This window comes from Bufo gargarizans, chromosome 9, assembly GCF_014858855.1.
Source record: "Bufo gargarizans isolate SCDJY-AF-19 chromosome 9, ASM1485885v1, whole genome shotgun sequence".
In the NCBI taxonomy this organism is placed as follows: Eukaryota; Metazoa; Chordata; class Amphibia; order Anura; family Bufonidae; genus Bufo; species Bufo gargarizans.
The window spans coordinates 132,029,247-132,055,725 of NC_058088.1; positions in this window are offsets into that span (position 1 = coordinate 132,029,247).

Genomic DNA, 26,479 nt, shown 5'->3' on the forward strand with positions numbered 1-26,479 from the left:
CTGGCAGACATGTTTGTCGCAACCTGGGTACCGGACATTCGCAAACCTGTGATGACGGACACCCGCAAGCCGGTGGTATCAGACATCCGCAAACCCCTGGTCCTGACAGCCGCAAAACTCCAGTACCCAACTAGGACAGAGCCATGTCCCAGAACTGGAGAGAAGGCAGGCCCGCTGGCCCTGTGAACCGTGAGACAACCAGGCCCTGGTGTGAGCTGTGTCGCAGGCCCGGTCACACCAAGCAAACCTGTTACGCAGGGAAGCCTTGGTCCGTTCACATCTTGTTACGGAGAAGGATATCCTTCCAGGAAAGTACCTCGCTCTGACCGGAGTTGGGGGCACTCGCACTCATGTGGCCCAAGCCCAAATCACCATTGATTGGGGAATGGGACGGCAAAAGCGGGTTGTTTGGGTCCTGGATGATATTCCCGTTGCCACAGTGCTTGGCACTGATTTGGGCACCCTTGTTTCCCATTACGAATACCCAGCAAGCGCGCAGGAGGCCCAAGCAGGACTCCCTGACCAAAACCAGGTACTGTACAGCCCTTTGGGGAAACAGGGAGACGGGGACACTTTGCCTGCTATTTCTACTGTCCCTAACACACCTAGGGAGGTATCAGATTTAAATGTACAAGCAACCGATTGTCATTTGCCTACTTCTGCACCTGTCATTGTTGATCCGAATGCGTGTGTTAGCAATGGTGATATAAATGATGCTGTACCTGTTCTGGCCATTACACGTTCCATGGCCAGCCGCCTGAACTCAGAACTGACCGAAGGGACCCCCTTGGGCGATTCTGACACTCAGGCGGATAACAATACGAGAAAGACCTTTTCATGTGATGATGATGATTGTGTCACTGCGCTGGTAGACGCTTCCAGTGTCGCCAGTAACCTGGGCTCAGATGGGGCTGCGGGGACAGAACCAGCCGTCCCTCCACCCACCTCTGACCCCAGCATTGACGGTAACTCTCCACAGCTGACTTCATACGTCACTGGTCAGCTGGAGGAGACCGTGGCGCTGCATTCGTGCAGGCCTTAAAGGGAGCCTCCAGGTGAGGGCACTCCATGTAAAATCTATTGGGAGAACAACCGACTGTACTGTGAAGCTGTACAGCCTACAAAAGGTGGCGCAGTTGAGAACACGAGACAGCTGGTAGTCCCTAGGGAATTTCGGGCACAGGTGCTCAAAGCAGCCCACGACATTCCACTTGCAGGACATTTGGGTATCAGAAAGACCCACAAACGTGTTCAGAATCATTTTTACTGGCCCACGATGGGAACGGACATAACTAAGTACTGACGATCGTGTACCACTTGCCAGAGGGTTAAGAAGGCTGGAGGACCCTGCAAAGCTCCTTGGCAGCCACTGCCCGTGGTCACAGAGCCCTTCCAGAGAGTGGCAGTTAATATAATTGGTCCCCTTCCCATTCCTAGCAGTTCTGGCAAGCGCTACATCTTAACGGTCGTGGACTATGCCACCCATTATCCAGAGGCGGTAGCACTGTCTTCCCTTAGGTCAGCCACGGTGGCAGACACCTTGATCAGGATTTTCTCGCGTGTAGGTTTCCCCGCCGAGATGATCTCTGATCAGGGCTCTTGCTTCATGTCGGAGCTAATGGAAGCCCTCTGTGAGAGGATGCAAATCAAGCACACCACTTCCAGTGCATATCACCCGCAAACCAACGGCCTTTGCGAACGTTTCAATGGAACGTTAAAGCAAATGCTGGCCACGTTCGTGGAATCGCAGGGGAAGGACTGGGAGCGGCACCTGCCTCATTTGCTGTTCGCTTACAGAGAAGTGCCACAGGAGTCCACTGGGTTCTCACCCTTTGAACTCCTATATGGACGAAATGTCCGAGGGCCCTTAAAACTGATTCGGAAGACCTGGGAGGGAAAAGGTGACCCCTCAGAAGTCTCTGTGGTTGAATATGTCCAAAAATTTCGGGACAAGATGGAGTCCCTCATGACCATAGTGATGGAAAACCTTGCAAAGGCACAGGCCAAACAGAAGGCTTGGTATGATCAGCATGCCAGAGAGCGGTCATACCAAGCAGGTCAGAAGGTATACGCCCTACTCCCTGTCAGGCAGAACAAATTGCAGGCTGCCTGGGACGGGCCATACACCATTCTGAAACAGGTGAACCCAGTCACTTACCTAGTGAGTCTCGGGGGTAAGCGACAGAAACTGTACCACGTGAACATGTTAAAAGCACACGAGGAAAGAGAGCAGTATGTATTAGCAGTGTGTAGCCAGCTAGAACCCGAAGAGCCAGATCCACTGATAGACTTGCTAGCAGAGCTACGAGACGTGGCAGATGATTGGAACATCAACCCACACCTCTCGTACCCACAGAAGCTTCAGCTCACCACTCTCCTGAGTGCGCACAGCACCACATTCTCAGGCATCCCTGGCTAAACCAACCTAGCAGCTCACCGAGTTGACACAGGGACCCACAAGCCCTTACGGCAGGGCCCCTATCACACTTCACCCGAAGTGCAGTCTTCAATCAAACGAGAGATTGATGAGATGCTACAGTTAATGGTCATCCAGAAATCCAATAGTCCATGGGCCGCCCCGGTTGTTTTAGTCCCCAAAAAGGACAAGATCACCCAGTTCTGTGTCGACTATCGGAGACTGAATGACATCACCATAACTGATGCGTATCCCATGCCTCGAATTGATGAATTGCTGGATCATCTGGCATCCGCCAGCTATCTAACAATCATGGACTTGAGCCGTGGATACTGGCAGATTCCGCTTGCGCCAGAGGCGAGAGCGAAATCCGCATTCATCACCCCTTTTGGCCTCTATGAGTTTACTCGTATGCCCTTTGGGATGAAGAATGCGTCCACCACCTTTCAGCGGGCCATGAATGAACTGTTGGAAGGAATGCAAGGTTATGCCCTAGCATATCTGGACGATATAGCCATATATAGTCCAACCTGGGAAGATCACCTTGACCATCTGTCACAGGTATTGGGAAGACTGTCCGCTGCCAATCTGACCGTTAAGCCCAACAAATGTCAGATTGCCATGACAGAGGTTCAGTACTTAGGACACAGAGTAGGCAGCCAGGCCCTGAAACCTAAGATAGGAAAGGTCGATGCCATTGTAGCATGGCCACGGCCTAACACCAAAAAACAAATACAGGAATTTCTGGGAACGGCAGGGTACTATAGGAAGTTTGTTCCATCCTATAGTACTCTGGCTAAACCGCTGACCGATGCAACGGGCAAAAAAAATAAAAAATCCAACACGGTCACATGGAACTCGGAACTAGAACAGGCATTTCGGGCCCTGAAGGAAGCGCTAGCTAGCGCTCCTGTCCTTTAAGCTCCCGACTTCTCCTGTCAGTTCCTAGTACAAACTGACGCCTCAGACCACGGTCTGGGAGCCGTCCTTAGTCAGGTGGACGCAACCGGGAATGAGCACCCTGTCCTCTACCTGAGCTGAAAACTACTTCCGCGGGAAACCGCATACTGCACCACTGAGAAAGAGTGCCTAGCGATCGTATGGGCACTACAGAAACTACAATCCTACCTATATGGACGATCCTTCATGGTCATCACAGATCACAACCCTCTCAGCTGGCTGAAACGTACTTCTGGTACCAACGGAAACTTCTCCGCTGGAGCTTAGCGCTCCAACAGTATGATTTCATGATTCAGCACAAACCGGGAAGTCGCCATCAGAATGCTGACGGACTTTCCCGCTGTAACGAGCTCAAATAGGGAGTTGGGATTGCTTCAGTCCCAGTCTTGCTGACCACTCCTTCCCCAATCTTCCAAAGGGGGAGGTGTGACGCTTTGCGATCCACAGCAATACTAGGAAATCGCAAATGCGCCATATCAACATAGAAATATAGAAACATAGAATGTGTCGGCAGATAAGAACCATTTGGCCCATCTAGTCTGCACAATATACTGAATACTATGGATAGCCCCTATACTATCTTATTTCGAAATTACAAAGACAAAAGAGCCTTCACTAAGAATCTTCTCTTTTGACTAAAGGAGTAATTCACAGAGCAGAGGTGCCATTATCACCACCTTGTGACAAACCTTTCCTGCCGATGCCAAGTTGAGTAGCCATCAATCTAATTCTCTTATGACAGAACCTCATAAACCTGGTCTTTCTGCAGCCATAGTGTCTCCAATACCAGCAGGGGTCTCACACCTTTAGCCTGGGCAGCGAGCTTCAGAAGAAAAGGACAGATCCTTATCACACAGCTGGTTGGTACAGGCAGGAAGATGACCTGAAAGTCCCCTTCAATCCTTAAGCTTCATATTTTTCCCATATTTTCCTAATATTTCATGGGTTACGGAAATGTGAAAGGAACCATCTTTTCAGAGATGGTTTTGGTTCTTCTAACCCACCTTCAGAGGAAACCCGCGGGCAAATCAGAGATTCCCGCTCTGAGATATAAAGGTTCTCAGGCACCCTGTATTATCTTTTAGTCGTATTTGTTATCAGATGATGCGTAAAATTGTACTGATTATCAATATCAACTATATTTCTTGATTGGACTTACGGGATATGGAGAAATGGGCAAAGCAAAGATTCTGCCAGATTTTCTCCCTATGGGGCAAAGGACTGCCCCCATTCCAATTACACAAGGCTGGACCTGAACATGTCATAACCACTCCCCGCTTCAGAGTGGGTAAAAACAGTGACACACTCAGGTCCTGCGTCCTTCTTCTACCATCTGACGTCGACTTACATCTCGACCGCCCGCTGGACACGGGCACACCCCACCATCTTGGATTATTCTACAAAGACTTTGCCTTTTACTGGACTATACCACGGTAATTCTGAACTTACAGACATTCTATTCCCTTCCACCTCTTACCTATTTCTATCCAAACCAATCTGTTCAACTGGCAGGTATATTTATCTGTCAGCTTTAATGTATATATATATATATATATATATATATATTTTTTTTTTTTTTTGTGTGTATAGTTTGAGAATAAAACTTAACGATTTCATCGTTCCAGTTTTGCCCTTGTTACTTGATGACCTGATCTATGCTAAGAACTCTGTCCTCAGAAGACATACTATCAAATAGTTTTATTTTTATAAATTGTTAATGTACTAGCTAGGTTAGAAATAACCGTTTCGTCCCTTTAGTATTAGCTAGCCGGGGGACTCTTCGCCCCGATTCAATACGAAGAGTGGTAGCAGAAAATTAATTAGATTTCCAGCGTGAAATCAGTAATTTCATTTTTATCCATTGTGCATACAATCGTGATTGCATCCTGTCTGGGCCCACCAACCAATCTTAAACGTCTTCTGTGCTCACAGCGGATTCGCCTCCAGAAGTCTCTAATGGAGACCTGTATGGCAACTGTGGCTTAGTACGACGGGATTGGCGGGTGGTTGTCATAGGCCTGAATTAAATATTTCTTTGCACAAAATAGCTGTATTTCAAATGGCTGTATTTCAAATGCCTGAATCAAACCCCTCTATGTAGAGGGTGTATCTCTCACGGTCTAAACCAGTGTACGCCTGAATTAAATATTATTTTGCCCAAAATGGCTGCATTTCATATGGCTGTATTTCAAATGCCTGAATCAAACCCATGTATGTAGAGTGTGTATCTCACATGGCCTGAATCAGTGTAGGCCTGAATTAAATATTTCTTTGCACCAAATGGCTGTATTTCAAATTGCTATATTTCAAATGCCTGAATTAAACCCCTGTATGTAGAGGGTGTATCTCACACGGTCTGAACCAGTGTAGGCCTAAATTAAATATTTCTTTGCCCAAAATGGCTGTATTTCAAATGGCTGTATTTCAAATGCCTGAATCAAACCCCTGTATGTAGAGGTTGTATCTCACATGGCCTAACTCAGTGTAGGCATGAATTCAATATTTCTTTGCACAAAATGGCTGTATTTCAAATAGCTGTATTTCAAATGCATGAAACAAACCCCTGTGTGTAGAGGATGTATTTCACACGGCCTGGATCAGTTTAGGCCTGAATTAAAGATTTCTTTGCCCAAAATGGCTGTATTTCAAATGCCTGAATCAAACCCCTGTATGTAGAGGGTGTATCTCACATTGACTGTACCAGTGTAGGCCTGAATGCTGTATTTCAAATGCATGAAACAAACCCCTGTGTGTAGAGGATGTATCTCACACAGCCTGAATCAGTGTAGGCTTGAAATAAAGATTTATTTGCACAAAATGGCTGTATTTCAAATGCCTGAATTAAACCCCTGTATATAGAGGGTGTGTCTCACACGGCCTGAACCATTGTTGGCCTGAATTAAATATTTATTTGTCCAAAATGGATGTATTTCATATAGCTGTATTTCAAATGCCTGAATAAAACCCATGTATGTAGAGGGTGTATCTCACATGGCCTGAACGAGTGTAGACAGAAATGTAATTTTTCTTTGCCAAAAATGGCTGTATTTCAAATGGCTGTATTTAAAATGCCTGTATCAAACCCCTGTATGTAGAGGGTCTATCTTACACGGCCTGAACCAGTGTAGGCCTAAATTAAAGATTTCTTTGCACAAAATGGCTGTATTTCAAATGCCTGAATCCAACCCCTGTATATAAAGGGTGTATCTCACAAGGCTTGAATAAGTATAGACCTGAATTAAAGATTTCTTTGCACAAAATGGCTGTATTTCAAATGGTTGTATTTCAAATACCTGATTTAAACCCCTGTATGTAGAGGGTGTATCTCACGCGGCCTGAATCAGTGTAGGCCTGAATTAAAGATTTCTTTGCCCAAAATGGCTGTATTTCAAATGCCTGAATCAAACCCATGTATGAGGGGTGTATCTCACACAGCCTGATCCAGTGTAGGCCTGAATTAAAAAGTGTTTTGCCCAAAATGGCTGTATTTCAAATGGCTGTATTTCAAATGCCTGAATCAAACCCCTGTATGCAGAAGGTGTATCTCACAGGGCCTGAATCAGTGTAGGCCTAAATTAAAGATTTTTTTGCACAAAATGGCTGTATTTCAAATGCCTGATGTAAACCACTGTATGTAGAGGGTGTATCTCACGTGGCCTGAATCAGTGTAGGCCTGAATTAAAGATTTCTTTGCACAAAATGGCTGTATTCTAAATGCCTGAATCAAACCCCGATATGTAGAGGGTGTATCTCACAAGGACTGAACCAGTGTAAGCCAGAATTAAATATTTATTTGCCCAAAATGGCTGCATTTTAAATGCCTGACTCAAACAGCTGTATGTAGAGGGTGTAACTCATTTGGCCTTAACCAGTGTAGGCCTGAATTAAAGATGTATTTGCACAAAATTGCTGTATTTCAAATGGCTGTATTTCAAATGCCCAAATTAAACATCTGTATGTAGAAGGTCTATCTTCCACGGCCTGAACCAGTGTAGGCCTGAACTAAAGATTTCTTTGCACACAATGGCTGTATTTCAAATGCCTGATTCAAATCCCTTTATGTAGAGGGTGTATCTAACACGGCCTGAACGAGAGTAGGACTCAATTAAATATTTTCTTGCCCAAAATGGCTGTATTTCAAATGGCTGTATTTCAAATACCTGAATCAAACCCCGGTATTTAGAGGGTGTATCTCACAAGGCCTGAATCAGTGTAGGCCTGAATTAAATATTTTTTTGCCCAAAATGGCTGTATTTGAAATGGCTGTATTTGAAATGCCTTAATCAAACCCCTGTATGTCGAGGGTGTATCTCACATGGTGTGAACGAGTGTAGGCTTGAATGACATTTTCTTTGCAAAAAAAAGTCTGTATTTTAAATGGCTGTATTTCAAATGTGGATCCAGGGATCTTCGGTAGTCAATTGCAGGGGTGCCGTAGTTAAAGGTTTGTGTGTGGAAATCACTGCCAGGTGCTTGATTTAAGCGGCAGGTTTATTTTTACTCCGGCAATCAGTTTTTGATTTCTCCTGCCAATTCTTTTTGGTACCGATCCCTCTCCTTGTAGTTAGTATGAAGCGCTTCAATATTCCGGCTGCATATCCAGTCTCATGGGATCCTCTCTCACCAAACGCGTTTCGGAGTTGGCTACGACTTTGAGACTGGATACGCAGCCGGAATATTGAAGCGCTTCAAACTAACTACAAGGAGAGGGATCGGTACCAAAGGGAATTGGCGAGTAAAAATAAACCTGCCGCTTAAATCAAGCACCTGGCAGTGATTTTCACATACAAACCTTTAACTACGGCACCCCTGCAATTCACTACCGAAGATCCCTGGATCCACATTCAGGAAGCGATACCGCTGACTGCAAGCGGAACACATATGGGACGCCACGCTAAACCGCAACACAACCGGCACAATTGTGAGTAGACAAACTAACGCCGAACTAATGTATGCATAGAAAGTGATTCAAACAAAAGAAATACAAGTGACAAAACCATTTTCCCACATTTGACTATATTGAAACTGTTCTGGGAACTTTGCTCTGTACAGTCTGAGAAATCAGACTTGCGATATTAGTACTATTATATGGACAAATACACAGTTGAAAGACCCCTCCATTTATGACTACTCTGTTCAGTGTGTTTTTGCATATTTTAGCGATTTTATCTGTTGATTTTATTTGTACAGTTATAGCATGCTAATATTTGTTTAATTGATTTTTATGTGATATTATACACAAATGTATGAATAAATGTATAATAAATCTCCTATGTGTACCCAATCGTAGGTGTGCCCTACTATTGTTTCTATATTATTATATCTTTTGAAGATTGGGTGTAATCTTCCTTGTAGGTGCACGCATCCTATTCATTGTTCAAGTAGTGAGCCATTTCTATACAATAATCTGTGTTTCAAATGCCTGTATAAAACACATGTATGTAGAGGGTGTATCTCACATTGTCTGAACCAGTGTAGGCCTGAATTAAAAATTTCCTTGATCAAAATGGCTATATTTTAAATGGCTGTATTTCAAATGCCTGAATCAACCCCCTGTATGTCAAGGGTGTATCTCACACGGTCTGAACCAGTGTAGGCCTGAAATAAAGATTTATTTAAACAAAATAGCTGTATTTCAAATGCCTGAATCAAACCCCTGTATGTAGAGGGTGTATTTCACATGGCCTGAACTAGTGTAGGCATGAATTAAATATTTCTTTGCACAAAATGCCTGTATTTCAAATGGCTTTATTTCAAATGCATGCATCAAAATCCTGTATGTAGAGTTTGTATCTCACACAGCCTGAATCACTGTAGGTCTGAATTAAAGATTTCTTTGCACAATATGGCTGTATTTCAAATACTTGAATCAAACCCCTGTATGTAGAGGGTGTATCTCACACGGCCCGAACCAGTGTAGGCCTGAATGAAATATTTATTTTCCCCAAATGGCTGTATTTCAAATGGCTGTATTTTATATGACTCAATCAAACCACTCTATGTAGAGGGTGTATCTCACATAGCCTGAATCAGTGTAGGCCTAAATTAAAGATTTATTTGCACAAAATGTCTGTATTTCAAATGCCTGTTTAAAACCCTTGTATGTACGATTCAAACGACTGCATGTAATGGGTGTATCTCACACCGTATGAACCAGTGTAGGCCTGAATTAAATATTTATTTGCCCAAAATGGATGTATTTCAAATTGCTGTATTTCAAATGCCTGCATCAAACCCCTGTATGTAGAGGGTGTATCTCACATGGTATAAAACAGTGTAGGCCTGAATTAAATATCTCTTTGCCCAAAATGGCTCTATTTCAAATGGCTGTATTTCAAAAGCCTGAATAAAACCCCTGTATGTAGAGGGTGCATTTCACATGGCCTGAATCAGTATATGCCTAAATTAAAGATTTATTTGCACAAAATGTCTGTATTTCAAATGCCTGTTTAAAACCCTTGTATGTAGAGGGTGTATCTCACATGGCCTGAATTAGTGTAGGCCTGAATTAAAGATTTATTTGCACAGAATTGCTGTATTTCAAATACCTGAATCAAACCAGTGTATGTAGAGGGTGTATATCACATGGCATGAACCAGTATATGCCTGAATTAAATATTTTTTTGCAACAAAATGGCTGTTTTTCAAATAGCTGTATGTCAAATGCCTGAATTAAACCCCTGTATGTAGAGGGTGTATCTCACAAGGCCTGAACCAGTGTAGGCCTGAATGAATTATTTATTTGCCCAAAATGGCTGTATTTTAAATGGCTGTATTTCAATTGCCTCAATCAAACCACTTTATGTAGAGGGTGTATTTCACACTGCCTGAATTAGTGTAGGACTGAATTAAAGATTTCTTTGCACAATATGGCTGTATTTTAAATAGCTGTATTTCAAATACCTGAATCAAACCCCTGTATGTAGAGGGTGTATCTCAAACCGTCTGAACCAGTGTAGGCCTGAATTAAATATTCATTTGCCCAAAATGGATTTATTTCAAATGGCTAAATTTGAAATACCTGTATCAAACTTCTGTATGTATAGGGTGTGTCTCACATGGTATGAAACAGTGTTGGTCTGAATTAAATATTTATTTGCCCAATATGGCTATATTTCACATGGCTGTATTTCAAATGCCTGAATCAAACCCCCTGTATGTAGAGGGTGTATCTCACACGGCCCGAATCAGTGTAGGCCTGAATTAAATATTTCCTTGCACAAAATGGCTGTATTTCAAATGCCTAAATCAAATCCCTGTATGTAGAGGTTGTATCTCACACGGCCTGAACCAGTGTAGGCCCAGAAGAAAGATTTCTTTGCACAAAATGGCTGTATTTTAAATGGCTAGATTTCAAATGCCTGAATCAAACCCCTGTATGTAGAGCGTGTATCTCACACGTTCTTAACCAGTGTAGGCCTAAATGATATGTTTCTTTGCCCAAATTGGCTGTATTTTAACTGGCTGTATTTCAAATGCCTGAATCAAACACCTGTATGTACAGGGTGTAATAAAATATTTCTTTGCACATAATGGCTGTATTTCAAATTGATGTATTTTAAATGCCTGAATCAAACCCTTGTTTGTAGAGGGTGCATCGCTCAAGGTTTGAATCAGTGGAGGCCTGAATTAAAGATTTATTTTCACAAAATGGATGTATTTCAAATGGCTGTATCAGAAATGCCTGAACAAAACTTTAGGATGTAGAGGGTGTATCCCACACGGCCTTAACAGTGTAGGCCCTTATTTAAATTTTCTTTGCACAAAATGGTTGTATTTCAAATGCATGACTTAAACCCCTATATGTAGAGAGTGTATCTCATATGGCCTGAACCAGTGTAGGCCTGAATTAAAGAGGTCTTGGCACAAAATGGCTGCATTTCAAATGCCTGAATCAAACCCCTCTATGTAGATGGTGTATCTCACAAGGCCTGAACCATTGTAGGCCTGAATTCAATTTTTATTAGCCCAAAATGGCTGTATTTCAAATGCCTAAATCAAATCCCTGTATGTAGAGGGTGTATCTTACACGGCCTGAATTAGTGTAGGCCTTAATTAAAAATTTATTTGCACAAAATTGCTTTATTTCAAATGCCTGAATCAAACCCCTGTATGTAGAGGGTGTCTCTCACACGGCCTGAATCAGTGTAGGACTGTATTAAATATGTATTTGCACAAAATGGCTGTATTTCAAATGCCTAAATCAAACCCCTGTATGTAGAGGGTCTATCTCACATGGTATAAAACAGTGTAGGCCTGAATTAAATATCTCTTTGCCCAAAATGGCTCTATTTCAAATGGCTGTATTTCAAAAGGCTGAATAAAACCCCTGTATGTAGAGGGTGCATTTCACATGGCCTGAATCAGTATATGCCTAAATTAAAGATTTATTTGCACAAAATGTCTGTATTTCAAATGCCTGTTTAAAACCCTTGTATGTAGAGGGTGTATCTCACATGGCCTGAATTAGTGTAGGCCTGAATTAAATATTTATTTGCACAGAATTGCTGTATTTCAAATACCTGAATCAAACCAGTGTATGTAGAGGGTGTATATCACATGGCATGAACCAGTATATGCCTGAATTAAATATTTTTTTGCAACAAAATGGCTGTTTTTCAAATAGCTGTATGTCAAATGCCTGAATTAAACCCCTGTATGTAGAGGGTGTATCTCACAAGGCCTGAACCAGTGTAGGCCTGAATGAATTATTTATTTGCCCAAAATGGCTGTATTTTAAATGGCTGTATTTCAATTGCCTCAATCAAACCACTTTATGTAGAGGGTGTATCTCACACTGCCTGAATTAGTGTAGGACTGAATTAAAGATTTCTTTGCACAATATGGCTGTATTTTAAATAGCTGTATTTCAAATACCTGAATCAAACCCCTGTATGTAGAGGGTGTATCTCAAACCGTCTGAACCAGTGTAGGCCTGAATTAAATATTCATTTGCCCAAAATGGATTTATTTCAAATGGCTAAATTTGAAATACCTGTATCAAACTTCTGTATGTATAGGGTGTGTCTCACATGGTATGAAACAGTGTTGGTCTGAATTAAATATTTATTTGCCCAATATGGCTATATTTCACATGGCTGTATTTCAAATGCCTGAATCAAACCCCCTGTATGTAGAGGGTGTATCTCACACGGCCCGAATCAGTGTAGGCCTGAATTAAATATTTCCTTGCACAAAATGGCTGTATTTCAAATGCCTAAATCAAATCCCTGTATGTAGAGGTTGTATCTCACACGGCCTGAACCAGTGTAGGCCCAGAAGAAAGATTTCTTTGCACAAAATGGCTGTATTTTAAATGGCTAGATTTCAAATGCCTGAATCAAACCCCTGTATGTAGAGCGTGTATCTCACACGTTCTTAACCAGTGTAGGCCTAAATGATATGTTTCTTTGCCCAAATTGGCTGTATTTTAACTGGCTGTATTTCAAATGCCTGAATCAAACACCTGTATGTACAGGGTGTAATAAAATATTTCTTTGCACATAATGGCTGTATTTCAAATTGATGTATTTTAAATGCCTGAATCAAACCCTTGTTTGTAGAGGGTGCATCGCTCAAGGTTTGAATCAGTGGAGGCCTGAATTAAAGATTTATTTTCACAAAATGGATGTATTTCAAATGGCTGTATCAGAAATGCCTGAACAAAACTTTAGGATGTAGAGGGTGTATCCCACACAGCCTTAACAGTGTAGGCCCTTATTTAAATTTTCTTTGCACAAAATGGTTGTATTTCAAATGCATGACTTAAACCCCTATATGTAGAGAGTGTATCTCATATGGCCTGAACCAGTGTAGGCCTGAATTAAAGAGGTCTTGGCACAAAATGGCTGCATTTCAAATGCCTGAATCAAACCCCTCTATGTAGATGGTGTATCTCACAAGGCCTGAACCATTGTAGGCCTGAATTCAATTTTTATTAGCCCAAAATGGCTGTATTTCAAATGCCTAAATCAAATCCCTGTATGTAGAGGGTGTATCTTACACGGCCTGAATTAGTGTAGGCCTTAATTAAAAATTTATTTGCACAAAATTGCTTTATTTCAAATGCCTGAATCAAACCCCTGTATGTAGAGGGTGTCTCTCACACGGCCTGAATCAGTGTAGGACTGTATTAAATATGTATTTGCACAAAATGGCTGTATTTCAAATGCCTAAATCAAACCCCTGTATGTAGAGGGTCTATCTCACACGGTCTGAACCAGTATAGGCCCAAATTAAATATTTATTTGCACAAAATGGCTGTATTTCAAATGCCTAAATCAAACCCCTGTATGTAGAGGGTGTCTCTAACACGGTCTGAACCAGTATAGGCCTGAATGAAATATTTATTTTCCCAAAATGGCTGTATTTCAAATGGTTTTATTTCAAATACCTGAATAAAATCCCCTGTATATAGAGGGTGTATCTCACATGGTCTGAACCGGTGTAGGACTGAATTAAATATTTATTTCCACAAAATGGCTGCATTTCAAATGCCTGAATCAAACCCCTGTATGTAGAGGGTGTATTTCACACATTTTGAACCAGTGTAAGCCTGAATGAAATTTGTTTTTGCCCAAATTGGCTGTATTTTAAATGGCTTTATTTCAAATGCCTAAATCAAACCCCTGTATGTACATGTTATTTCTCACACGGTCTGAACCAGTGTAGGCCTGAATAAAATATTTATTTGCACATAATGGCTGTATTTCAAATGGCTGTATTTCAAATGCCTGAATCGAACCCCAGTATGTAGAGGGTGTATCTCACACGGCCTGAACAGTGTAGGCCTTAATTAAAGATTTCTTTGCACAAAATGGCTGTATTTCAAATGCCTGACTTAAACCCCTGTATGTAGAGGGTGTATCTCATATGGCCTGAACCAGTGTAGGCCTGAATTAAAGATGTTTTTGCCCAAAATGGCGGTATTTCAACTGGCTATATTTCAAATGCCTGAATCAAACCCCTGTAGGTAGAGAGTGTATCTCACATGGCCTGAACCAGTGTAGGTCTGAATTAAATATTTATTTGCCCAAAATGGCTGTATTTCAAATAGCTGTATTTCAAATACCTGAATCAAACCCTTGTATGTCGAGGGAGTATCTCACACGGCCTGAATCAGTGTTGGCCTGAATTAAAGATTTCTTTGCACAATATGGCTGTGATGAGACCAATCTCGCCACATTGCATTGAAGCAGCCTGGTTGCCCGCCTGATCCCTTTAGACTATGGTCCCATTTTGAAACGCTTGATTGTCCCCTGCAAAGACATGAAAGTCAGGTCATTTGGTAGTTGCCCTATTTGAACAGTGATACCCCAGATAGCTATGCCATGGAGCCCATTCAGATAACGAAAGACTATGTGAAATTAAAGACTTTGGCTCCATGGCGATTCTACTGTATTCGTGTAGTCTGAGTGCCATTCACCTAATAATATGCACTCAGACTTGAGCTATCTGGGGATATGTTAAATGTCTGTGTTTACTGTAAGGGTTGTGACATTGTATGTTTAAATGGTGATTTCTGTCCTGTTGTCCCGACATGTGTATTGGCGATTTCCCTTTGTCCTGAGAGATAATTGAATTGCTCCTCGGGTGTCTCCAGGGCAGAGAGGAGGAAACCATGATGCATGGTGGGGATGTTTTGTGTCTGTGTATCCTGAATTGCTGCATATCTGTCCTGTGTCACAGTCTCCCATCTACTCCCTTAAAGGAGTGTCCACCAGTTATGGACCTGCATAAATACGGGCAGGTAGCCCCCAATAAAGATTTCCTGTTTTACACTCAACATAGAGCCTCGTCTCATGTGTGTGGGGATTGCTATACGTGTACACTCCCCTGGCTATTACTCCTAGCTCTTGTAAGAGCTGTTCCTGTTCCTGGTTCCTGTGGTGGTATCGGTGTAGAGCAGAGTGCTTTGAGTCCTCGGGAGGCACTAGGAGCATTTATCAACGGAGATACCCGGTCGGGGTGCCAGGAGATCCGTTACAATGGCCGTATTTCAAATGACTGTATTTCAAATGCCTGAATCAAGCCCCAGTATGTAGAAGGTGCATCTCACATGTTCTGAACCAGTGTAGCCCTGAATGAAATATTTCTTTGCCCAAAATGGCTGTATTTCAAATGCCTCAATCAAACCACTGTATGTAGAGGGTATATCTCACAAGGCCTGAACCATTGTAGGCGTAAATCAAATTTTTATTTGCCCAAAATGTCTGTATTTCAAATGGCTATATTTCAAATGCCTAAATCAAACCCCTGTATGTAGAGGGTGTATCTCATACGACCTGAATTAGTGTAGGCCTGAATTAAAGATTTATTTGCAAAAAAATTGCTTTATTTCAAATGCCTGAATCACACGGCCTGAATCAGTGTAGGACTGAATTAAATATTTATTTGCACAAAATGGCTGTATTTCAAATGCCTAAATCAAACCCCTGTATGTAGAGGGTCTATCTCACACAGTCTGAACCAATATAGGCCCGAATTAAATATTTATTTGCACAAAATGGCTGTATTTCAAATTTCTGCATTTCAATTGCCTAAATCAAACGTCTGTATGTAGAGGGTGTATCTCACACCGTCTGAACCAGTGTAGGACTGAATTAAATATTTCTTTGCAAAAAATGGCTGTATTTCAAATGCCTAAATCAAACCCCTGTATGTAGAGGGTGTCTCTCACACGGTCTGAACCAGTATAGGCCTGAATTAAATATTTATTTTCCCAAAATGGCTGTATTTCAAATGGTTTTATTTCAAATGCCTGAATAAAATCCCCTGTATGTAGAGGGTGTATCTCACATGGTCTGAACCGGTGTAGGACTGAATTAAATATTTCTTTCCACAAAATGGCTGTATTTCAAATGCCTGAATCAAACCCCTGTATGTAGAGGGTGTATTTCACACATTCTGAACCAGTGTAGGCCTGAATGAATTTATTTTTTCCCCAAATTGGCTGTATTTTAAATGGCTGAATCAAACCCCTGTATGTACATGTTATATCTCACACGGTCTGAACCAGTGTAGGCCTGAATAGAATATTTATTTGCAATGGCCGTATTTCAAATGCCTGAATCAAACCCCTGTTTGTAGAGGGTGAATCTCACATGGCTTGAATTAGTGTAGGCCTTAATTAAAGATTTATTTTCACAAAATGGCTGTTTCTCAAATGCCTGAATCAAACCCCTGTATGTAGAGGGTGTATTTCACACAGCCTGAATCAGTGTAGTAATATATAGTACATAAGGCCGAAAAAAAGACATTTGTCCACCCAGTTCGGCCTGTTATCCTGCAAGTTGATCCAGAGGAAGGCAAAAAAAAAAAAAAAAACCCTGTTAGGTAGAAGCCAATTTTCTCCACTTTAGGGGAATAAAAAATTCCTTCCCGACTCCAATCAGGCAATCAGAATAACTCCCTGGATCAATGACCCCTCTCTAGTAGCTATAGCCTGTAATATTATTAAGCTCCATAAATACGTCCAGGCCCCTCTTGAATTCCTTTATTGTGCTCACCATCACCACCTCCTCAGGCAGAGAGTCTCACTGCTCTTACCGTAAAGAATCCTTTTCTATGTTTGTGTACAAACCTTCTTTCCTCCAGACACAGAGGATGTCCCCTCGTCAGAGTTACAGTCCTGGGAATAAATAGCTGATGGGATAGATCTCTGTACTGACCCCTGATATATTTATACATATTAATTAGATCTCCTCTCACTCATCTTTTTTCTAAAGTGAATAACCCTAATTTTGATAATCTTTCAGGGTACTATAGTTGCCCCATTCCAGTTATTACTTTAGATGCCCTCCTCTGGACCTTCTCCAGCTCTGCTATGTCTGCCTTGTTTACAGGAGCCCAGAACTGTACACAGTACTCCATGTGTGGTCTGACTAGCGATTTGTAAAGTGGTAGGACTATGTTCTTATCACGGGAATCTATGCCCCTTCTGATGCAACCCATTATCTTGTTGGCCTTGGCAGCAGCTGCCTGACACTGGTTTTTGCAGCTTAGTGTAGGCCTGATTTAAAGATTTATTTGCACAAAATGGCTGTATTTCAAATGTCTGAATCAAACCCCTGTATGAAGAGGGTGTATCTCACATGGCCTGAACCAGTGTAGTGAACTAACACCGTTCAGTCATACATCATAATCCCAGATGTATAGACAAATTCAAAAGATGCCTGATTACTACTTGGCCCCCATGTCTGGGGAATACACACCAAGGTTAGATAGACCTGAAAGTATCATATGTTGTGTTATCAGGCACACAGAACACTGTAAGAACTCAGTAGGGTCAGCAAGTTAAAACCTAAATTCTGCCCCCCAACATGTTTCGCCAGCTATTCTGGCTTCATCAGGGGTATCGGGCAGACTTGATAGTAGTCTGCCCGATACCCCTGATGAAGCCAGAATAGCTGGCGAAACATGTTGTGGGGCGGAATTTAGGTTTTAACTTGCTGACCCTACTGAGTTCTTACAGTGTTCTGTGTGCCTGATAACACAACATATGATACTTTCAGGTCTATCTAACCTTGGTGTGTATTCCCCAGACATGGGGGCCAACTCATACACCAAAGTGACCCTTTATATGCAGTAAACCTCATGGGGTACAGTGTTTTTAACCCTATAGGTAGCTCACAATATATTATTTGGGTTTTTAAACATGAATAAGTAAAAGTTATGTTTTATTAGTCTGGGACAAGAGTGGTTAGATAGCCGAGTAGGCAATTAAGTTTGCCCAAATTGGCTGCATTTCAAATGCCTAAATCAAATCCCTGTATATAGAGGGTGTATCTCACATGGCCTGAACCAGTGTAGGCCCAGAATAAAGATTTATTTTTACAAAATGGCTGTATTTCAAATGGCTGTATCTCAAATGCCTGAATCAAACCCCAGTATGTAGAGGGTGTATCTCACACTGTCTGAATCAGTGTAGGCCCGAATTAAATATTTATTTGCACATAATGGCTGTATTTCAAATGGCTTTATTTCAAATGCCTGAATCAAACCCCTGTATGTAGAGTGTGCATCTCACACGGCTTGAATGACTGTAAGCCTGAATTAAAGATTTATTTTCACAAATTGGCTGTATTTCAAATGGCGGTATTTCAAATGCCTGAATCAAACCCCTGTATGTAGAGGGTGTATCTCACATGGCCTGAACAGTGAAGGCCTTAATTAAAGATTTCTTTGCCTAAAATGGCTGTATATTTAATTGCCTGAATATTACCCCTATATGTAGAGGGTGTATCTCACGCGGCCTGAATTAGTGTAGGCCTGATTTATAGATTTCTTTGCACAAAATGGCTGTATTTTAAATGCCTGAATCAAACCCCTGTATGTAGAGGGTGTATCTCACACGGTCTGAATCAGTGTAGGCCTAAATTAAATATTTATTTGCAAAAAAATGGCTGTATTTCAAATGGCTGTATTTCAAATACCTGTATCAAAGCCCTGTATGTAGAGGGTGTATTTCACACAGTCTGAATCAGTGTATCCCTGAATTAAATATTTCTTTGCACAAAATGGCTATATTTCAAATGGCTGTTTTTCAAATGCCTGATAAAGATGCTGTGAACATAAAATTTTCCGTTCGCAAATGGCGAACGCAAATTTTCGTGAAAGGTGCGAACCGCCATTGACTTCAATGGGCAGGCGAATTTTAAAACCCACAGGGACTCTTTTTGGCCACAATAGTGATGGAAAAGTTGTTTTAAGGGAACTAACACCTGGACTGTGGCATGCCGGAGGGGGATCCATGGCAAAACTCCTATTGAAAATTACGTAGTTGACGCAGAGTCTGGTTTTAATCCACAAAGGGCATAAATCACCTAACATTCCTAAATTGTTTGGAATAACGTGCTTTAAAAACATCAGGTATGATTTTGTATCGATCAGGTAGTGTAACGGTTACGCCTGCTTCACAGTGACAGACCAAACTCCTTGTTTAAAGCACCGCAAACAACCGCAAACAGTGCATTTGCACAACCGCAAACTCCCCATTTGCACAAGGTTGGATACCAAGCTAGCCATGTCCTGTTCCTTGTCCTCACTGATGTCATTGAAGGTCTCTTCCTCCACCCAGCCATGTACAACATCAAGGGTCCCCGAAAGGTGATAACAAGCCCCCTGGGACGCCTGCTGCGTTTGATCTTCCACCTCCTCAAAGCCACCTTCCTCCTCTGACTCCTTTTCATAAGACTCCTCTCTCTGTGCTGCCTCTCTCTGCGTTATTATAAGGTGTGTTAAGTAGTACTATTCCTATCAGTTTAATCCCTGTTACGTCCCCTATTAGGGGACGTGTATATGGCATCGATTTTAGGAACCGGGAGATGGAAAAAGATGCTTGGTCGGTCCTCCTACTTCAAATTTGGGGCACTGCGCGTGCAATCGAATGTGCCACCAGATATGAGCGGCGTGTTAAGTAGTACTATTCTTATCAGTTTAATCCCTGTTACGTCCCCATCAGGGGACGTGTATATGGCATCAATTTTAGGAACCAGGAGATGAAAAAAGATGCTTGGTCGGTCCTCTTAATTCCAATTTGGGGCACTGCGCGTGCGCTGTGTAATGTACTGTGCAATCCCAATATGTGTGGTGTGTTAAGTAGTACTATTCCTATCAGTTTAATCCCTGTCAGGGAACGTGTATGGAATAGATTTTAGACAACCACAAAGAGTTGTCAATAGTTGACACACATGACATAAATTGTATTCCTCTATGCGTCAATCTAGGTGTAGTGATGACTGTGCTTGTGCGTACGTTTGGGAGATTGCAGGCGATGGCGGTTTTTCAAAGCCTATGGTCGTGCTGAGGTAGTTCAGTGACAGTTAAGTGACCCAGAAAACAATGATTCTGCAGTGTGGGCCCATTGTTGGCCTAGTAGGCTTTAATGATCACCTTAGATGATCACAAAGAAAATTTATGTTTTTTCTATGCAAAATTATCCAGCCGATCGCTTTTGGTCTGATCACAATGAAGCAACGACCTTATCATCTGGGGTGTGCCAACATTGCCATTGCCAACACACTCATAGAGGTGGTCGCTTCATTGTGATACACAAGCACCTTTACCACAACAAGGTAATGATCACAAGGGGGATTGACACATGTATGTGCATTTTTTTGTTTGTTTGGTTTTTGAAGCCACAGTGCAGCACCAGAGGCCAGAAAAATTAGGCATGTACACATGCCTGAAAAACTAGGTATTGTTGCAGGATGTTTCCCAGGCAGAAAGTGCCCTAAAACATTGCAGCTTGAACCCTAGTAGGTGGCGGATAAGTCATGCAAGTCATCCGGCATTCAGAGATAAAATACAGCAGTGTGTGAACCATTTTTTAGCCCAAGGCAGCTCATCTCAGTCATCAGGCCTTTTTTAGTCTAATGTATCGCCCACTGTCAGTTCCTTTGGGATCCATCCCTCATTCATCTTATTAAAGGTGAGGTAATCTAGACTTTTTTGACCTAGGCGACTTCTCTTCTCAGTGACAATACCTCCTGCTGCACTGAAGATCCTTTCTGACAGGACACTTGAAGCAGGGCAGGCCAGAAGTTCTATCGCAAATTGGGATAGCTCAGGCGACAGGTCAAGCCTGCACACCCAGTAGTCAAGGGGTTTATTGCTCCTCAGAGTGTCAATATCTGCAGTTAAGGCGCGGTAATCTGCTACCTGTCGGTCAAGTCGTTCTCTGAGGGTGGGCCCCGAAGGGCTGTGGTGATGCGTAGGACTTAAAAAGCTCTGCATGTCCTCCATCAACAACACGTCTGTAAAGCGTCCTGTCCTTGCCGGCGTGGTCGTGGTAGGAGGAGGATTACTTTCACCTCTTCCCCTGTTAGATTCCCGTTGTGCTGTAACATCACCCTTATACGCTGTGTAAAGCATACTTTTTAATTTATTTTGGAACTGCTCCGACTTCCGGTAATTCGGTAACATTTCAGGCACTTTCTGCTTATACCGGGGGTCTAGTAGCATGGCCACCCAGTACAGGCACGACAGCATGAAAGACCCCATTTGCACCAGGTTGGATGCCGAGCTGCCCATGTCCCGTTCCTCGTCCTCACCGATCTCACTGAAGGTTTGTTCTTCCCCCCAGCCACGTACAACACCATGGGTACTAGATAGGTGACAACGAGCACCCTGGGATGCCTGCTGTGGTTGGTCTTCCTCCTCCTCAAAGCCACATTCCTCCTCTGACTCCTCAGACTCCTCTTACAGCGTTGCCGCAGGTCCAGCAAGCGATGCTGATAAGGCTGGTTCTGGGGGTGATGATGATGACCACAACTCTTCCTCTTCACGCTCATCTAGGGCCTGATCCAACCCTCTTCGCATGGCACGCTCCGGGAAGAAGAAAAATGGGATGATGTCGCTGATGGTGCCTTTGGTGCGACTGACTAGGTTTGTCACCTCCTCAAAAGGACGCATGAGCCTACAGGCATTGCGCATGAGTGTCCAGTAACGTGGCAAAAAAATTGACAGCTCCGCAGAGGCTGTCCTAGTACCCCGGTCATGCAAATACTCGTTGATGGCTTTTTCTTGTTGGAGCAGGCGGTCGAACATTCGGAGTGTTGAATTCCAACGTGTCGGGCTTTCGCAAATCAAGCGCCTCCCTGGCATGTTGTTTCGGCGCTGAATGTCTGAAAAGTGCGCCATGGCCATGTAGGAACGCCTGGAATGTCCACACACCTTCCTGGCCTGCTTGAGGACGTCCTGTAAACCTGGGTACTTATGAACAAAGCGTTGCACGATCAGATTACACACATGTGCCATGAACTTGCCCAAATTCAATGCCGCCAACAAATTGCTTCCGTTGTCACACACCACTTTGCCGATTTCCAGTTGGTATGGAGTCAGCCACTGATCCACCTGTGCGTTCAGGGCGGACAGGAGTGCTTTCAGGCAAGTCAACCCCAAGACGGCGTGACACTGTCGTATCCGGGATGTTGAATAGTCCCTGGGGAGCTGGGGGGGGGGGTGCCGTTGATGTGGAGCATGACGCAGCAGCAGCAGCAGAAGAGGACTCAGCTGAGGAGGTAATGAAAGAGGATGGAGTAGGAGGAGTAGAGGAGGTGGCAGCAGTCCTGCCTGCCTGCAAGTCGTGGCGGTGTCACCAACTCCTCTGCAGAGCCACGCATTCCATGCTTTGCAGCTGTGAGCAGGTTTACTCAATGCGCAGTGTAGGTGATATACCTGCCCTGACCGTGTTTTGCAGACCAGGTATCAGTGGTCAGATGGACCCTTGCCCCAATACTGTGTGCCAGACATGCCATGACTTCCTTTTACACAATCAAGTACAGGCTGGGGCAAGGGGGTGACTTTGTGGCATTGGCTTCTTACGCTCAAACATGTCCTTGACAGACACCTCACTGTGGGCAGATGAGCAGGAACTGCTCAAGGCGAGAGGGGGAGTGGCGGGTGGTTGAGAGGGGGCAAGGAGGACAGCAATGGTTGACGTGGCTGAAGATGCTGGACCAGGAGGAGGATGGTGGCTTTGAGTTTGTGTGCTGCTTTTACTCATGTATTGCTCCCATAGGCGTTTGTGACGTGAGATCATGTGCCTTCACAAAGCAGTTGTACCTAGGTGGGTGTTGGATTCCCCACGACTCAGTTTCTTTTGGCACAGGTTGCAAATGGCATTGCTGTTATCAGAGGCAGACACACAAAAAAAATGCCACACTGCTAAGCATTCTGGTGGTGGCAACAGCATGCGTTGATTGGCGTGCTGTCTGGCTGATCACGGGTGCCGATACATGCTGTCTGACTGTGCCACTAGCTCCTTGCGACGACCTCCCCCTGCTTCCAACCCGTCTCCTCCTCCTCTCTGTCTCCCCATCTGAACTTTCCCCCTGTTCTTCTTCTCTTTGAGCGGGCACCCATGTGACATCCACGGACACATCGTCATCATCAACTGCTTCACTTGTATCTGACAACTCAGCAAAGTAAGCAGCAGCGACCATACGTCCATGTGTGTAATGCTGCCTGACTGAGACATATCCCTGTTATCTACATCCTCTGGCAATAATGGTTGCACATCACTAATTTCTTCCAACTGATGTGTAAATAACTCCTCTGACAGATCAAGTGAAGCGGCTGTGGTGCTAGTGTTGATGGTGGCGGCAGGAGGGCGAGTGGTAACTTGAGAGGTGCCCGAAGCTGAGCTGGAGGAGGATGGTGCGTCAAGGTTCCGAGCGGAAGCTGTCGAAGGTTGGGTGTCCTGTGTTAGCCAGTCAACTATGTCCTCAGAACTTTTCGAGTTCAGGGTATGTGGCCTCTGAACACTGGGCATTAGTCTAGGGCCAAAGGGAATCAAAGCACCACTCCCACGAAGGCCCCTGCGGGGTGGCCTGCCTCTGCCTGTCATTTTTTTTAGATTAGTTAAGTTGTACTATGCGTCAAGCTACTGTGACACAAGATATGAGTTGCGCTGAAGTAACACAATGCACTGCACTGGGCCTTAAACAAACAAACACGTGTGCAACTGACTGCTATTTATTCAGTCAAAATAGTATTTTTTCTTTAAATGGAATCGAATGTGACACCAGATATGAGTTGCGCTGGTGACACTATGCACTTGCAGGGCTGTGAGCCTGATACACACGCTGGCAGCCAGGCAACTGCAATTTGATTACACAGGAAAAAAAATAAAAGAAAGCAGACTGATATTCTAGCCCTAAAAAGGGCTTTTTGGGGTGCTGTCCTTACAGCAGAGATCAGATGAGTCCTTCAGGACTGCAGTGGACACTGAATACACTTGCTTAGCTATCGCTTTCCCTATTAAATCAGCAGCAGCTACACTGTCCCTCCTCTCACTAAGAATGCAGCTTCCATATGAATCTAAAATGGATGCTGTCCAGGAGGTGGGAGGGTCTGAGAGGGATGGTCTGCTGCTGATTGGCTGGAATGTGTCTGCTGACTGAGGTACAGGGTCAAAGTTTATTCAATGATGATGTATAGGGGGCGGACCAAACATCGCATATGAACGCGAACTAGCTATGTTCGCCGGGAACTGTTCACCGGCGAATAGTTTGGGACATCTCTAATGCCTGAATCAAACCCCTGTATGTAGAGGGTGTATCTACATACGGTCTGAACCAGTGTAGGCCTGAATTAAAGATTTCTTTGCACAAAATGTCTGTATTTCAAATGGCTGTATTTCAAATGCCGGAATCAAACCACTTTATGTAGAGGGTGATTCTCATACGGCCCGAACCAGTGTAGGCCTGAAATAAAGATTTAATTGCACAAAATGGCTGTAACGGTCACGTACACACACACAGGGGGGAGGATAGTGACCACTGCGCTCCACCCTCACCCCTGGCCCTGCCTACTTGCCTCAGGAGTCTTGATAACAGGGATCAACTGGATGGCAGTCCCTAACTTAGGATACGTGCGGGAAGGACAGACAAGACAAATAACGGATAGTGAACGGACCGGGTCAAAACCAAGAGGACTATGCAGTACAGAGGGATAAGCAAAGAAAGGTCAGGAGAAGCCGGGGTCATAAATACCAGGAGAGTCGAGAAGTACCAAAGGAGTCCGCAAAGAATAGTCAGGTGGAAGCCGAGGTCAATATACCAGGAAAGATGCGCAGTACAGGAGGAGCAGGCAAAGGATCGTCAGGGAACAGGATCAGGTAAGTACACAGGTATCCAACAACTGCCAGGAACCTAAATTAACAGGCAACCTGTGGCCAGCTTTCGATAGTACTACCGGTTGAACATATTTTTTAAGTAGAGATTTAGGGAACACATTATGAATGTGGGATGACTCGGGCAGCTCCAACCTAAATGATACCGGGTTAATCACCTCCGTGATCTTATATGGTCCAATAAAATAAGGAGCAAACTTTTTAGAATCTACCTTAAGAGAGAGATTCTTGGAGGACAACCATACCTTATAACCAATCTGAAAATTCACCCCCCTTGAACGTCTCCTATCGGCCTTGAGTTTCTGAGAACTTTGAGCCTTTTCTAAGTTCGATTGAACCCGGGCCCAAATTGTGCACAGTTCAGAGGAGAGCCTATCCACCTCAAGGTTAGAGGAGGAGACGGATGACCCAGAATGAAAACGGGGATGGAAACCATGGTTACAAAAGAAAGGTGAAACCCCAGCAGAAGAATTGACATGGTTATTCAAAGAAAATTCAGCCATAGGAAGAAATTTCACCCATAATTGCTGGTCATCAAAAACATACAACCTCAAGAATTGTTCCACAGACTGATTAAGGCGTTCAGTCTGCCCATTACTCTCAGGGTGGTAGGCAGAGGAAAAAGACAATGAAATGTAACATTTTTTGACAGAAGGCCCTCCAGAATTTGGACACAAACTGCACACCCCTGTCAGAAACAATATTTTCCAGGATACCATGCAAACAAACAATTTCTTTCACAAAAATGGACGCCAGGGTTTTGGCATTCGGGAGTTTAGACAGGGGAATGAAATGGACCATCTTGCTAAACCTATCGACCACTACCCAAACTACAGTCTTACCCTCCGCCGGCGGTAGGTCAGTTATAAAATCCATTGAGATATGGGACCAGGGTCTACTGGGAATGGGTAGGGCTCGTAGGTTACCAGCAGGGCGAGTCCTAGGTGTCTTGGACCTGGCACAAACCTCACAGGCTGACACGTAGGACTTGACATCCCTAGTTAGAGTGGGCCACCAATAAGATCTAGAAATCAGATCCTTAGTGCCCTCAACACCCGGATGTCCACAAAAGGCAGAATCGTGACACTCACCCAACAGCTGGAGACAAAATTGTACGAGAACAAACAATTTATCTGTTGGGGTGGATACCGGTGGCAGATGTTGTTCAGACCTAATGTGAGCCGAGATATCCTGGGTTAGAGCTGCTATGAAGATTTTTGCTGGTAGGATGGATTAAGGTGGTACCTCAGTAGGTTGAAAAGCATGGAAGCTCCGAGATAATGCGTCCGCCTTCACATTTTTACTTCCCGGCCTGCACGTAATGGAAAAATCAAAACGAGTAAAAAACAGAGCCCATCTGGCTTGACGGGGATTTAACCTCTTAGCAGACTCGAGAAACATAAGGTTTTTATGGTCAGTGAACACAGTTACTCAATGCCTTACCCCCTCAAATGCCCATTTAATGG